Source organism: Prionailurus viverrinus, chromosome A3, assembly GCF_022837055.1.
Source record: "Prionailurus viverrinus isolate Anna chromosome A3, UM_Priviv_1.0, whole genome shotgun sequence".
Classification (NCBI taxonomy): Eukaryota; Metazoa; Chordata; class Mammalia; order Carnivora; family Felidae; genus Prionailurus; species Prionailurus viverrinus.
In genome coordinates, this window is record NC_062563.1 from 82,450,975 (window position 1) to 82,461,998 (window position 11,024).

At 42.0% G+C, this 11,024-nt stretch overlaps 1 long non-coding RNA gene across 1 annotated transcript; it reads right to left on the bottom strand.

The window, feature by feature from the left end:
• Nucleotides 1–326: 326 nt before the first annotated feature.
• On the bottom strand, nucleotides 327–6,647 carry LOC125162660 (uncharacterized). Its single transcript, XR_007151124.1, has 3 exons — nucleotides 6,563–6,647; nucleotides 814–872; nucleotides 327–475 (listed from the first exon to the last, which is right to left on the bottom strand). It is a non-coding gene; the product is annotated as an uncharacterized LOC125162660 (long non-coding RNA).
• Nucleotides 6,648–11,024: the final 4,377 nt, after the last annotated feature.

Sequence of the window (11,024 nt, forward strand, 5' to 3'; positions counted from 1 at the left end):
TCTAATACTTGACTAACAGGTCCTGTTTGGAGGGATGGGTGGGGTGGGGGAGGAGGCTGTACTCGAGGCAGAGTAGGTGAAAGATTGGGGTGGTGGGGCTCATATTGGACACCCAGAGCAGATCATTTCTAACAGCCCCCTTCCTATAAGACAAAATTATTTTTAGCGGTAATCGCACAGTGAAACCAATAATAATAATGGTCAGAAAAGAAATGTTCTTTTATGAAATGTATTCTGTCATTTAAAAAATTAAAAATAAATATCCCATAAAAGGAAGAGAATCTGGGGGTAATACTTTCAATGTCATTAACGTATTGTTTTGAAGAAAGAGATGAAAACTTAGACCTATTTATTGGTCTTTCACAGTGATGAATAGTAATTTTGTAGTTTCTATTTTCACCATTAACTTCTGCAACTTTGTCAGCAACTTTGTCAAACTTGTTTTTCTTCCCATATTCATGAAGTGTCAATCTGTCTTTGATCAAAGAACACTTTTTATTAATTTTAATTTTAACCTTGAAAGGCTTCTTGCATATGAAGCAACATATTAAATCAATAGGAAAAGTCTTAAACATAAGGAGGTGTTTGGCAGAAATGCATAAAACTCCCATTGCGCGATAAATCCCAGAAAATTTAAACAGTAAAAAACTCCAAGCGGGGACATAGAAGGACAACTGAAATAACTCAAGTTCTGTTTGTCTTTACAATTACTATGCTATCATTATTTATCTTGAATCAATTGTTTGAACACCAGAATATGTACTAGGAGAGGTGGGACACTTGTGTCCAGAGCAAGCTCTATTATGTACTTACCCTCAAAATAAATGCACGGAGTTGGGTCTCTGAATCAGGTTCCATGTAGAAGATGTTTACTAAAGGAGAAGCAATAAAAAAATGTGCTACATTGAAGTTTACATGTATATTATTAAAACCCAGCAGCAACTGCTACAATTGTTTAGAACCTAGCTCAACAAAAGATCTTTTTTCGTTGGGGGAGAGCAGAGTATTACTGACATTGTTTAGATTTGCTTGCCATGGTGATAATAGAAAGCAGACTGGCTTTTTAGTTGGTTTATTATTGTTTTTTAAGTCCCTCTCTAGGCCATGAAGCCCTGGGTTGCCTGCCCTTGGCCCGATGCTCAAGCAGAATCCGTATGATTATGTCTTGCTGGCAGCTGGAGGGTGTAGTAAAGGGCGATAATGCGAGAGTTTGAAGGAATGACGGAGAAACACTGAGATGCAGTGGGTCAGCAAATATCTGGTAAATCCTCTGGCCCTGGCACCACCAGATGGGTTTTCTTCTCTTCTTACTCTCATAATAAAAGGAAAACAAACAAACAAACAAACAAAAACAATCACGCATCATTAGCGAAGTGTCCTTTCCCATTAAGACATTAGTGATTCCTGAGGCTTTGGGTGCTATTTGCGCCAGCTCTGGGGTGGAGTAACATTTCCACCTGACTTTTTGCCATTTTATTCAGTTCCAGGGCATTGTTCTTTGTTTCATTTTGTTTTTAGTATGATTTTTAAATTTATTTTTTAATTTACATCCAAGTTAGTTGGCATGTAGTGCATTAATGATTTCAGGAGTAGATTCCAGTGATCCGTCCCATAGGTATAATAGTCTCATCCCAACAAGTATCTTCCTTAATGTCCCTGACCCATTTAGCCCATCCCTCTACCCAAAGCCCCTCCAGCAACCCTCAGTTTGTTCTCTGTATTTAAGTCTCCTATGTTTTGTCCCCCTCCCTGTTTTTATATTATTTATGCTTCCTTTCCTTTATGTTCATCTGTTTTGTATCTTAAATTCCACATATGAGTGAAGTCATATGATACTTGTCTTTCTCTGACTAACTTCTCTCAGCACAACACCCTCTAGTTCCATCCACATAGTTGCAAATGGCAAGATTTCATTCTTTTTGATCTGCGGCATTGTTTTTGACCCTTAATTTCATTTTGCACTGCACTCAGCACTGAGTTCATCTTTACCAATAAAACATGTGACATGCTTTGCTGAATCTTCAGAACCAGTTTAGTCACAAGGGCAATGGGTTGCAGAAACCATCGTTATGAGGGCTAGAATGATTGGTAGAGGAGGGAGAAAGAAAGTACAACAGAATCAGGACTTACCCTTCCAGGTTTATTTATGTATGACACTCCCTTTTCTTCTTGTCACCTCATCAGATATTTAGATCCATCCGTGTAGTAATAGATGGTCTCCGGGGTAGGGCGATTTAAAAGCTCTGGTGCCTGGAATTCTACCATTAGTTCTGTATATTCCTTTAGGTTAAATATTGTTTGCTCTCCTGGGGCCTCGGGGAAGCAAGGACCCCTGGTGTGCAGACACCCCTGGGAGAAGTAACACATTAAGTCTCTAATACTTTAGTATAAACAAGAATATTCAATTGTTTCCTCTGTTATCTGATCAGCAGGATGGGGACCATGGGCACTTAGAAAGCCATGGAGCCATCTCTCAACCCGGCCCTGCTCAGTCTTGAATGTGTATCTTTGCCTTAAGGAACTCCCATTCCCACTCTGAGGAATAAAGACAGAAAAAGACCCACCCTATTGATGATAGGTCTGAAGGAACTTAATATGTAAAGAATAACATGTTTTAATTTCATTTCTCTCCCAAGAACCACAACATCCTCCTGGCCTACACCACAGCCCCTGGCTTCTCCCGAAGAGTGCCGGAGGCTTCATGCTATCATTTGTGTCTCATTTTTATTCTGCTCACATCTGTCTCGGGAGAGGGCCCTTTGAGACTTCTTCTTGGCTCTGCTTCAGGCTCCATAATAGCAATGGATCCATGCTTCTTAATACAGTGAGAGCCAGTGGCAGCCATCCAAAGTGCCCTCCATGGAGGGAGTTTGTAGGAGTGGTGTTTTCAGCATGCATTAAAAAATCAGGAGCCAGCCAAGACAAAGGCCCAGACTGACAGCGTGCCCCTAAGAAGGGTGCCTGCACCAAGGTTTAAAAAAAAAAAAAAAAAAAAAAAAAAGAAGGAAGGAAAGAAAAGCATTTTCTTTCCTGTTGAGTTGAGTTAATGTCCTGTGCCAGCTTTTGTTCCTGGGAGCATTGTGTGTGCATATGCGCGTGCGTGCACGGCCAGTTGCTCACACGGCTGCTAATTGAGAAATCATCAGGGCAAGTTGTAGAAATGATGCTGGAGAGTATTAAGAAGGCAGCTGAGAGTGTGTCTACAAAGGTTATCAAGAGAAAATGAGGTGACCGTGACTTTGTTCATTGTCTCTTAAGTTTTAAAATTGTATTCGTGTCATTACATAATCCAGGAATGTTCATTAACTGCCTGTCTGGATGATTCTGTTCATAATGTGTATTTATTCGGAGCACACGTTGTTAATCGGACACACTCCAAGTGACCTGGATGGGGAACAGGATCCATTATTCTAGGGTTTAGGACTGCATATATCAATGTAGTACTACTTAAATTTATACTCCATTTCACGAGCCATTGTCTTGCACTCGATATAGGTATTTTCCCAGGAATGTGTGTCTGAGGTAGGTATTTTAAAATGAAATCTATTTTGACTGGTCCAAAAACTTTGAAATTCCTGTGGCCAAACAAACGTTCCTTTCTGAAAATTATGAGTTAGGAATGAGAAGGTCATTGGCCTGGTCATCTTCACTCTGTGGGCTCAGTTTTCTCCCGCTACAAAAGTAGAGGATGAGCACAGCAAAAGATTGCTAAGCCTCCTTTCCAGTTTTATTTTTCTGGGTTCTAAAACGGTTTCGTGGCATGAGTAATCACCTCACAATTTACCGGGGCTGCCTTCATTAGTACCTGAATTGGTACTAACAGATTGTCTGAATTCGTTATTCTTTTCCATTATTCTTTAGGGAGGAGGTGGAATGAGTCCTTAGCTGAGGAGGTTATAAAAGCACACAGAGATCAGCATGAAGACAGAGACAGGAAGAGAGGAAGCGAGACCTGTCAGCTTTCTCCCCTAGACAGCGTGAACGGAAAAGCAGACTCCCCATTGCTTGCTCACAGCTTTTGCACACAGACCTGTCAGCATCGGACACCCAGCCGTAGGGGAGCAGCCACGAGACTTTTCTGGAACCCGGCAGGCCTCCCATGCAAGCGGCTCTCCTACAGGTGTCCATGCAGGAGAGAAAAGTCTGTGAAGTGTATGAATTACAGGAAGTGAGTCTTAGGGTCATTGCTGGGGCAGGGTTCCCCCCAACCTTCACCCTATTTGGCTATTTCTTGAAACTCTCTCCATACCACAAAGGGTCTTAAGAGGTTTTTATTTTTTAATTTTTTTTTCTTAGTATTTCCATTGTAGGAAATTAAAAACCTCTTCCTTGGTGATAGTAAAAATTAAGTAATGTTGTACCATTGGTGGCTTTTGATGGCAAAAAACCATTTTTCTGGAAAAGGCCTATTGACTAAGAATATTTATTAACATGCTTTGAAGGAAATTGAGAGCAAAATATGATCTGTCTCCAGATCACACAAATTACTCAATTTGTAGTTGTATAACCACACAACTTACTGAAAAGAATAACGTGGTTGACCTTAACAGACATTTTCTGAGCATCTGCTGTTCGTACAGCAAGGTGCTAAGGATGAAGAGATCCAAACTTCCTTGCCATATTTTCGTATTCCTGGATGTCCCTCTCCTATGGACTGTTTGTGTCCTTCCATAATTCATATGTGGAAACTCTACTCCCTTCCCACCATAATGGTGGTATTAGGGAGTGAGGCCTCTAGGGGTAATTAGGATTCGATGACGTCATCTGGATGGAGCCCTCGTGAATGAGATGAGTGCCTTTCTCTAAGAGTCACGAGAAGGCTTGTTTCCTCTCTCTGCTCACGGGTGTGTCAGGATACAAGTGGAAGTTGACAGTCTGCCACCCCTGAGAGGACCCTCACCAGGACTTGACCATGCTAGCACCTTGATCTCAGGCTTCCAACCTTCAGAATTGCGAGGAAAAACAAAATTCTATTGTTTGTAAGTGTCTCAGGCTATGTACTTTGTGATAGCAGCCCAAACTGACCGAGACACCATCTTAGAGTCACTATTTTCCAGAACCACACATTTATCTGTTTTTCCTACCTAATATTTTGTGATGTGCACTAGCCTATCAATAAATTCCAGTTTTAATTTGGTTCTTATAAAGCAGCAAATCTGCCAACATTCTCTGTTCTGCATTTCGACTCCATGCCAGTTAGTTATTTTCTAGTCATGGTTGTTTTCTAATATAATCTTCAATTCACAGTACGCTGCTGGATTATTTGAACACTACTGGCTGGTCTACAGTCTTAGCACAATTATTACGGCAGCTGGTATTGTTTACCATAGGAAGCAGAAGAGAGTTTTCTTTCCCGTTGGTGACTCTACTCTGTTTGTACATAATACCAAAATACTGCTTTTTATATAACCATTTTTAAAAACCACAATGCTCTCATAAATTGTTTGAACAAACTCTTATGTCACTAAACAGCATACTTTGCCTACATATTACCTATATAATTTTGGCTGACTTGATACAGGTATATACAAAAGCACAATCTAACTTAGAACAGGATATTCTCCTGAAAACACAGAAGGTCAAAGTTCTTTAGACAACTCATTATTTGTCAAAAGTTGACGGTAAGGGACCCAGGGCCACTATAGGCACCATATAGTGTTACATGATGAAAATGGTAATTAAACCCCAAACTCTATGACAAAATGACTCAAACCCAAATCTGAACATGGAAGAAAATAGAGTTTTAAAAGGAAGGTGCACTGTCAGAATGGCTAACATTAACAACTCAGGCAAAACAGATGTTGGCGAGGATGTGGAGAAAGAGGATCTCTTTTGCCCTGCTGGTGGGAATGCTAACTGGTGCAGCCACTCTGGAAAACAGTATGGAGATTCCTCAAAAAAATTAAAAATAGAACTACCCCACGACCCAGCAATTGCACTACTAGGTATTTATCCAAGGGATACAAGTATGCTGTTTCAAAGAGAAATATGCACCCCAATGTTTATAGTAGCACCATCAACAATAGCCAAAGTATGGAAGGAGCCTAAATGTCCATCAATGGGTGAATGGATAAAGAAGACGTGGTGTATATATACAATGGAGTATTATTCGACAATCAAAAAAGAATGAAATCTTTCCATTTGCAACTATGTGGATGGAACTAGAGGATATTATGCTAAGTGAAATCGGTCAGTCAGAGAAAGACAAATATATGACTTCATTCATAGGAGGACTTTAAGATACAAAACAGATGAACATAAGGGAAGGGAAGCAAAAATCATATAAAAATAGGGAAGGGGACAAAACATAAGAGACTCTTAAATATGGAGAACACACAGAGGGTTACTGGGGGTTTGTGGGAGAGGGGTGGGCTAAATGCGTAAGGGGTATTAAGAATCTACTCCTGAAATCATTGTTGCACTATATGCTAACTAACATGGATGTAGATTTTTAAAAATAAATAAATAAAAAATAAATAAAGATTTACTTTTCTAAAGTTAAAAAATACAAATAAAGGGAAGGTGTAGAAAATGTGACTGGAGGTTGTTGAAACAAACTCACTTGCTCGACAATTTTGTATGTGGACCATGGTGGCAGTAACTATCAAAACAAGACTAGAAATGATGTCAACGTCCCTTCTTGTCAGTGCCCTTCTGGCACACTGAATAAACGCAAGGCAGGGGCCCTTTAAACGGAATGTGTTTAGTGTAAACTGAAGCTTTCAGTTGGGGGTCCATTTCTAGGAGTCTAACAGTCTTGCTCTTAATGCTACTTGGTTGTGGCACATGAAGAGGGAGCGGCTGGGATTAGCTATGCTCCCAGCCAACTCTCCTCCTGCTTTCTTGCTAGCTGCATCCTGGGGTGACCTTACTGTTCTCTCCCAGGGTTAGTTGGAGCTAACATTTTGACCTTGGGTCCATTTTTTTCCTTCAAATCCTATAAAAACACAATGCAAAAGAGGATTGTGAGCTCTTGCTGCCTTTGACCTTTGAGCAAGAAAGGTGACTGAGCTCAGATGGACTTTGCCCATTGGGTTAGGGGAGGATTCAGGCTCCCGGAACACATAGAGGAGGAGTGGGAAGAGACCCAGCATGCTCTGACGGTGCTTGGTTTCTTGGTAACGTGTAGGCTTGAAGGAGGTGACCTGTCTCAGCAGGATTGCCCGTCATGGGGTGACAGAGACATGTTGAAGGGGATGGCCACCCACCCACTTGCAAAGAAAAATTCCACCCTCCTGCTAGAGGTATGTTTCCTCCCATTCATGGATGTTCCCATTAGATGTGGCAGCACCTGAATTAATGGAGGAGAGGAGTGTGAGTGGGACACAGAGAAAGGCTTGGCTAAAAGAGAGAATCAGATGAGAGGGGGTTGACCTGACTGGTGACTAGCTCCATTTGCCAGCTCAGAAAGATTGTCATCACCACCCAAACCATACCGAGTTTAGACTGTGACTGTTACCTTCTTGATAAACTGAGTAGTGTCTATTGTCCTGTATGAATTCAGTTCTTCTCAATAAGGTTTTCTTTCTTTTGAGAAAGATCCCCTCCTAGTGCAGAGAGGTCTGTGAACAGGGTAGGCACAGGATAGTAGTACCAGCTGTGCTTGGACAATGACGCCTTGTCTGGGGGAAGGGCTGAAGCGGGGCCTGGATCTGGCCTGCTCAGCTTGCTAAGCTGAACTCTGGCCCAGGGCTGGGTCAGCTGTGGGAAGGAACACCTTTGTGTAATTGGTCTGCATTTTTCTAGTCTGTGAAAAGCCCTCTTAAAGTGTTAGCAGTATGTGGTCCCATCCCAGGAGGGTCCAGAAGTCATGAGCAGGGGCATCCTGGCACTAAATGTGTGTAGCTCATGGGCACATCTCGACAGAGCCTATGCATCTTTGGTTGGCCACTTACTACTCTTGTACCTAAAGAGAGACAAAACCTTGGCATTCAAGAGTTCCATGAATAACTGTGCTGGTCTCTCGGAATTTGATGAGGACCCAGGCTCCCTCCCGCATGGGCTCAAAGAATCAACCCTCTGGTCCTAAATTTTGTCTGACACTGTTTCCGAGAGCTGTTTGATCTAGGGTGAGTCATTTAAACCTTCAGATCCTTCGTTTCTTTACCTGTAAAAATGGGGATGACACTTTTTACATTAAAGGATTGTCCTGAGGATTAAACAGGAGAATGTTCTGGAGAACATTTTGGGGCCTGTAATATCCTGAACAAATGCAAATATTAGGAACGGTCAGTACTCTCCATGCACGCTTAGTCTCTGATTCACCTCAGGTTGAGAAACCAGATGTCCTTGTTTGTATCTTGTGCAGTGGCCACTTCAAAGTCTTGTGAAGTCTCCTTAATAATTGCTAGTGTGCGCTGAGCCCCTGTGTTCTGAGGACAAGGCTGTACCGCGAGATTTCTGTTGCTGTTTTCTTGGAGGAGACTTCCCTACCGATAAATGACACAGCTCATGGGAACTTCAGAGAGAAAATCTATGTGCCAGAAACATTTTTTTTTTTTTTGGTAAAGTTAAAGTAAAAAAACAAAAGATCAGGGGACAAGCAACATCAGGAATCTGATTCCCTTTAAGTGAATCTCAAAATTGTTTTGTTAATTTATAAATGGTAAGGATAAACATTTCAGTCAGACTGAGACAAATGTCGGTCTCCTGGCCTGTGTGTTTCCCACTCCACATAATGCTATCGGCAGCATCCCCAACCCCCTCTTGGACCTACCCCTCTTTCAGGTCTTTCTCCGTGCCATCACAACCCTCTCAACTTCATCAAAATCGTCACTAGATGGACCCACACCTGGGTTGATGGGTAGGTGGAGCAGGTAGTAACAGAGCTTAAGAAATTCGTCCGCCCCCAAACATCTCCGGAATATCTTGTTGCTAATGACTGAAATCCCATTACGAGCCACCAATTCTTCTGGATTAAAAAGTTACCTCCTACTAATATCCAAGTCACGACCGGAAGAGTAACATATAAACCTGTTACTTATACCTTAATGTGAAGGACTTGATCCAGGAGCCAGCAAACTTTTTCTACAAAGGATCAGATAAATATTTTAGGCTCCGTGCACCATAAAGTGTCACAACTGCTCACCCCTGTCATTGCGGAGTAAGCGCAGCCATAGACGGTGCACAAAAAATGAGCATGGCTGGGTTTCTATAACATCTCATTTGCAAATACAAGAAGTGAGCTGCATTCGGCCTGTGGGCTGTAGTTTCTGACTCCTGACTTAATTGAATCCTTTCAAAGGGGGCCACCAGCTGAGAGAGCAAGGGGAGCACCAGGCACCTGATGTGGGGGAGGTGGCCAGTAGGGTGTGTAAACGTGGGACAAAAAGCCACCGGAGAGGTGGATCTTATAAGCCAAACGTCCTAAGAGTTAGTCCTATTTAGACATTTAGACATTTTTTTTTCTGAGTTGAAATTATTTGACTCAATCGGCTTGTCTGTTACATATATTTCTATAATTTTGATGGGGGGGTACACATTTTTTCAGTTATTTTAATTTTAGTTAGTATATCATTCTTATTTAGCGTATCAATTAAATAGGCAAAGGGCCAGGCAGCTCCCATTCTACCATTTAACAGCGGGGCATGCTATTCATGTCGTGGAGGTTGCTAAACATTAAAAGGGTAATGCTTTTGAATACAAATAGATCTCTAACTGCATTGCACTGTCCTCTTCAGTTTACATTAAACACGTTTTGATGCTTGAAACGCATTTGCGGATGGTCTGAGAGGAGAATGGTGTTCTGATTTCCTTGGAGCTGTGCATGAAAGAAACTTTTACTCTTTTTGTCCAGTGAGCGTTTTATTTCAGGATCAATAGTGGCTGATGTAATGGTGCTTAGTCCTAGCTGTGACATGTTCTTAAAGTCAAAAGAGATTTGTGAGCATTTGTAAGCCTCTTTCAGGTGCCAGTGGGCACACAGGGGAAGGTGCGTGATACCCGCAAAGCTGGAGACGCTGACCCACGTCACAGAGGGTGTGAGCTTGGGTGGTGCTCCAGGAGCCAGGTGGGATTGGACCTAAGACATGACTCCTCTTTGCCAGTCCCTCCTGTGACAGACAGCACAACATGGAAGGTGACAAATTTAGAATTAGGAATAGAGCCTGCAGCCATGGAGCTGGCAAGATGGAATCATAACCACAGCCTCCGAGAAGACTAAAATGGACCACTGAGGTGGGGAGAGGAAGGGCAGTGGGGTTGCTGAATTGGTGCCTTCGTTTGACCCTGAGACTTACTGGCTTCTCTCCGCCTTTGGGAACTGACCCGATGCCTTGGAGACAGTCTAATTATCTTTTTATACATTCATGAAGAAGTTTATTTTTGGTAAAGACATCAAACTGGAATATACTTGATTAGTTTACATTGGAAAAGTAATTTGGGGCTCATCATCCAAATTACATTAAAAATGCTGAACTGTATTCCAGTTATCATCTAGTCTAGCCTGTTTCTTACTGTATCAGGGAGACGGGGTAATACCAAATGACAGGGCCTGCATATATTTTGTGTTCTTAAATATGAATGAGTAAGAGAAAAACTTTGCTTTTAACAGGGGACTGTTAACATTCACTAGATGTTTCATACGTGGGCCTCTTTCCTCCTTCTGCAGAATCTTGTCAGGGATCTGAATGCAGAAAGGACAGAAGATCCGCACTATCTGTGCCCAGCACAGGAAAGGACGGTCCTACATCTGCACCAGTTAGATACCTCCAGAGACAGAACCCCCTGCCCCCCCACCTCTGCCAACAGTCTGTTCTTGTTATTCACAGTAATACTCCAGTAAGTCACCACGGACACTGATTTAGCAAATACTGAGCCATTGCTCTCAGGGGAAATGCAGAGTTAGGTTCCCGGTGAGCCCCTGGGCATGGCACTGCATCAACCAATCAAGATAGAACCTTGTTTTATCTGTGTTTCAGTTTAAAGGCATCTCATTCAATGCATATTGTTAGTTCATTACCACTGAACTCGCAGCCAACAACACTATAACTCATACCTAAATGAAGCTCATCTAATATGTGCAT